The sequence below is a fragment of the Pteropus medius genome, unplaced genomic scaffold (genome assembly GCF_902729225.1).
Source record: "Pteropus medius unplaced genomic scaffold, Ma_sr-lr_union100, whole genome shotgun sequence".
NCBI lineage: Eukaryota > Metazoa > Chordata > Mammalia > Chiroptera > Pteropodidae > Pteropus > Pteropus medius.
In genome coordinates, this window is record NW_024349798.1 from 17,914,610 (window position 1) to 17,920,426 (window position 5,817).

Sequence of the window (5,817 nt, forward strand, 5' to 3'; positions counted from 1 at the left end):
TAAATAGTTCCTAGTGTCCTCACTAACTATCTCGAATATGTTCAATTTTTGAAATAAAGCAACATTTTGGAAACACCTATAATGCATCTTGCTTAAATTTTTATTCTATATTATAAATATTTTAAATCAGTTATATTTTATTACATAAACATTTCCTTTCTTTGCTACTTTATTTACTCACTTCTCAGTGTTCAAAACTTTAAAATTATAAAGAAAGATTTACTTTCTACCATTTTTGAAAATAGCGTTAGTTTCTGCCAGCTACCTTAACCTATCCTATAGATACTTTATAAAAAGATCAGAAAACTTTAAGACTGGTAAAGTATTTTGCCAAGTTGGTCTAGAAAAGTAACTAGGTTCATAAATAGATGGGAGGCTCCCATCCGTTGGTGGTTGGGAGAATCTCTTGAAGGTCTGCCAGTCAGATTCCTGAGCCCCATTTAACATGTGCTAATTCTGCTGGCCTGGAATGACACAGAACTACTTTGTGGGTATAATTAATACAGAAAACATGTGATTCTAACTCAGGTGATCAGGGAGCCACTCATTGGAAGCACTGACATAGAAGTGAAGACCTTGCAGTTTTATAAAATTGAGAGAAATTAATAATCTTCTTAGGTAGAACAAAACAACACTGGAAAATTTATTTGATTCTCAACAATCTATCCTTATACCCATTAACTAACCAGTGAGTGCTTCTGAGGCATCACCCGAGAGCCTCAGAGGGGATGTTCTGCATTCAGTGGGTACATACACTGAACTTTCTCTCATGGAACCAACAGGAAGCTCAGCAAATGTTAGTGTACATGTGACCATCAAGTAGAAATGGTACAGAGGAAGGATGAGAATAATCCCTTGCCCTGTACCAACATTTCATGTGGGACTACTAGACAGAAATCCTAAGATGGAGACAGGAAAGAACTTTAAACATTTATTTTCTGCAGATGTAGAAAAATTTGCCACTCAGTAATATTAGTTGACTCTTCCAGGATCCCAAAGGGGTTATTTTTTAACTGACAAAATGCCCCTTTGCTGGTACATCTCTGAATTGTTCGCAGCTGATAGTGAGCTTTCTGTCCTCTACTTGGAAGACTGATAACTCCCCATCAACTTTTTTAGTGCACCTACCACTTCCTTGTTTCAGATACTATAGGCAAGAGGATTCAAGAGAGAGGTGAAGACCATTCCAAACAAAAAGAGACCCTGATTCAACTTTGAAGTCTTGGCAGAGCCAGGTCTCATGTAGATGCACACACCTGGACCAAAGTAGACAAGTAGAGACCCACCACACAGAGGTGAGAGGAGCAAGTGGCCAGAGCCTTGTTGCTGACTTCTGGGGAGTTCATTTGGAGTACAGCAAGGAAGATGAGAACATAGGAGGACAAGATGAGAGATAAGGGCACCAGCAAAACAAGGATGCTGGTCACTACCACTGCCTTTTCATAGGCTGAGATGTCCTCACAGACAATCCTAAGGACAGCCACGACTTCACAGAAAAAGTGAGGGATCTCTCTGGATCTGCAGATACAAAAATGCAAGGTGAAGGCAGTGTGGCCCAAGGAAGTAAGTGTTCCTCCAGCCCAAGACATAACAATCATCTGTAAGCAAACCCTGGGACTGATGATGACGAGGTACTGGAGGAGATTACAGATGCCACATAGTGATCAAAGCACATGAGAGTTATAAGGATGCATTCTGCAGTGCCCACAGTCAGGGAGAAGAATATTTGAGTCACATAAGCTAGGAATGAAATGTTCTGCCGTCCAGAGAAGTAGTTTACTGCCATCTTGGGGACAATGCTAGAAGTCAAAGTCAAATCCATTAAGGAGAGCTAACTAAGCAGGAAGTAAATGAGCAGGACCAGCAGAATGTTGCCAGTGAAGGTGGTCATGCAGATCAGGAGAATTGTGAAGATTATGACTGGGGTGTGTCCAAATTATGGGAAAAGTCCTAACAGGGTGAAATCTGTGGGTTCTGTCTCTTTCCCTCTCCACATGACTGGAGACAACAGAAAGGGAAGAGATTTGTAAAAACTGTCATAGTAGTAAAGCAGTTTCTTATTAAAGTCTTTATCAAGAACAATATTATAACAACAATGACAAACACAGATATTCATCCATGATCACTTGAATCAATGCTTAACATTTTTCTATATTTCTTGTCCAAATTATAATGTACTTTGAAACCAATTCACATATTGTAATTCATTCCGTTAACTTTAATGTAAAAGAAGCATTTTCCTATATTAACATCAAATTTATACATATATCCAGGTCTGATATTACGGACATAATTTTTGCCTGAAAAAAACATTGTAAATGTCATTTACACAAGGATATTTCTAATTTTACAATGCTCCTGCTTTACAGGATTTTGTCAAGATAGTAGAGTAAATAAACTGTGCTTGCCAGTTCCCATGACTGCATTAAAATTACAATTAAATTATAAAATGATCAACCTGAAATACCATCTGAAATTTTACTAAATAAAACTGCTACGATTAAGTATTTAAAGAGAAAACCACATTGATTTGTAAGAGGGGTGGAGTCGGAAATGGGCTGGCCCCACAAACGCATGTGACAGTTTAGCATTGGGAGGGACATGTAGGCTGTGGAGGTCCTTCTCCAGAGGAGCGAGGGTCCCAAGGCCCACACCAGGCTCCCCAGCCCAGGGTTCCAGTGCCTGGAAGAGGCGCATCCATAATACCTGCCTTTGAAAATTAGTGATGATTCTGACTGTCTAAGTAAGACAGAAGGAACCTAGGCATCCCCTTAAAGTGCCTGCACACATATTTGCTCACATGCAGGCTCTAACCCTGACTTTGGAAGAGGAACAGCAGCTCAGGAGGTGCCAAAGACATACAGAGAAGACTGAGTTGTGTGGCTTCAGGGCAAGGGCTGGAGAAACAGCTGTCATTGTCCCTTTGTTGAGCTCTCCTTTTTTTTTTGCAATTTACATGTGAGCACCATGCTGGCTGTGTTAAGCTCTCCCCGGACATGGCCAAATCTAAATTTGCTTTGGCCTGGTGAACTCCACTTACTCCACCCTGGTAACTCCCTGAAACCCAGCCCACCCAACTCACATTGCTGGAGGAATTCTGTGGCTGGGCAACCAGCCCCACTTGGAGCTCTTTCTGAAGAAGACTCCTTCAGAAGCAATCAACAGGCCTTGGCTCAAGTACCTCTAGAGTCACTTTTGGTGTGAGACAACAATTCCTGGCCTGAGCTGCAGTATTTTTTGAAAAAATATTGGAGGTCTCTGGGCCCAAGGTAGGCAGCGGCTGGCCTCAGTGTGATCTGAGACTTTTGTGAGTGGACACAGGCTGAGCATTGACACCAAATCTGAATCCGCACTAACCTGGGAAGCACGGTTTGTGCAATCCTGGTGATTCCCTGGGGCCCTGCCTCATTCAGCTTGCATATCACATGAAGCTTTTTTAACTTCTGAGTGTTAAGGGCAGTTGGCAGGTAATTTCAGGTCTTAGGGTGCCCTGGGCCTTTTGACTAGAGTTTGTGGCAGCTGGCCTCAGTTCACAGTGTGATCTCTCCCACATGCCTCCATGTAGGGCAAAGGCAATGACCAACCATGGATAGCTTTGTAGCTCCTACCAGGTAGCCCTAGGCCACCATAGGCAATGACTGACCTTGATCTGAAGGGGAGCTCCTCACAAGAAGTTGCAGAACCTACACACCCAGAGGCTGGTATCAGACCACTCGATTTGCCATACAAGATGCACACACAAAGGGTGGTCTCGACAGACACATGAGCCTGCTGTGGTGAATCCCAGTTCAAAAGGCTAGCCTTGGGTGGCTCCATAGTGTAGTGGTTAGCGCATCTGCTTTACATGCAGAAGGTTCTGGGTTCGCGCCCCAGATGGAGCCATGGACCATACCCTAGGTGCGCCAGGCCCACTGAGTGTGCCGAGTGCGCCGGGGTGCCAGGCTTCGGGTGCACACCACGAGCATGTGGGACGAGATACCCTGCCTTCAGAGATCCAGTTCTTAAGGGGAAACGGCAACATCCATAAGTCAGGGGTGGAAGGGGAGGGGAATTAAAGGGGTGGGGGGAGGCTAGCCTCTACACAGCAGAATCTAAGGACAGATAGCTTCCTAGATAATAAAAAGCTAAAGGTGTTCATCACCACCATGCTAGTATTATATGAAATGTTAGAAGGATTTCTTTAAGAAGCAGTGGGGAATAGCAAAATGGCAAATAAAATGGCAAATACTATGTACCTGTCAATAATCACTTTAAATGTAAATGGATTAAACCCTCCAATCAAAAGATGTAGGGTGTCTGAATGGATAAGAATACAAGACCCATATATATGATGTCTACAAGAGACCCACTTCAGATCAAATGACACGCACAGACTGAAAATAAAGGAATGGAGAAAGATATTTTACACAAATAGTAATGAAAAAAAATGCTGAGGTAGCAATACTTATATCAGACAAAATAGACTTTAAAACAAAGGCAATAATAAGAAACAAAGAAGGCATCACATAATGATAAAAGGATCTATCCAACAAGAGGATATAACCCTAGTAAACATCTATACACCAAACATAGGAGCACCCACATATATAAAGTAAATATTGACCCATATAAAGTGATAAATTGACAGCAATATAGTCATAGTAGGTGACTTTAACCCCCACTGACATTAATTAACAGATTTTTCAGACAGAAAACCAACAAGGAAACCAACAAGGCCTTAAATGAAGTACTAGACCTGATGAATTTAAGTAATATTTATAGAGTGTTTCACCCCAAAGCCGCAGAATATACATTCTCCTCAAGTGCACATGGAGCATTTTTCAAGATAAGTTGAATGTTAGGCCACAAAATAATTCTCAATAAATTTAAGAAGACTGAAATCATATCTAGAACCTTTTACAACCATAAGGATATGAAACTGGAAATTAATTGCAAGGAAAAAAATGAAAAACACACAAACACATAGAGGCTAAATAACATGCTACAAAACAATGCAGGAATTAATGATGAGATCAAGGAAGAAATAAAAAAATACCTTGAGAAAAATGAAAGTAAAAACAGGATTATTCAAAATATATGAGCGAAGTTTATGGCCATGCCACCCTGAACAAGCCTGATCCCATCTGATCTCGGAAGCTAAGCAGGGTCGGGCCTGGTTAGTACTTGGATGGGAGACCACCTAGGAAGACCAGGTGCTATAGGCATAAAAAATAAATAAAAAATAAAAAATAAGGGATTGTAAGCTGACAAGGTCCTTGCAATCTGTGAGGTCAAACAAGGCTTGACTTGTCTAAAAAATAATTATATATATATATATATATATATATATATATATATATATCTCACACACACACACACACACACACACACACACACACATGCATATATATATATAGGTCGATAAATCAGACAAAGATAAATATCATATGATTTCACTTATATACAGAAACTAAGGAACAAAAAGAAAAAATCTAATAAAAACAGACTCACAAATATAGAGGATAATCTGGTGACAGCCCGATGGGAGTGGGGTTTGGGGGCTGGGAGAAAGGTGTGAAGGGTTAAAGAAGTACAAGTTGGTAGTTGATAGATGGTCACCACGGAAATGGGGAGCATGGCATAGGGAATGCAGTTAGTATTAATGTAATGGGTAGGTGTAGAGCAGAGAAAGAGCAATTCTTTTATTTTATAAACTATATAAATGTCTAACCCATGTACTGTATACTCGAAACTAATAATAAAATAAAGTTTAAAAAAACAACACGACCAATTTAAAATAAACTAAAGAAAATCAACTCACTTCATGAGTACATATAC

General features: G+C 40.5%; 1 non-coding gene across 1 annotated transcript; it reads left to right on the forward strand.

Moving 5' to 3' along the window:
- The first annotated feature begins 5,085 nt into the window (after window positions 1-5,085).
- LOC120620714 (5S ribosomal RNA) lies at window positions 5,086-5,204 on the forward strand. Its single transcript, XR_005657965.1, has one exon. It is a non-coding gene; the product is annotated as a 5S ribosomal RNA (ribosomal RNA).
- Window positions 5,205-5,817: the final 613 nt, after the last annotated feature.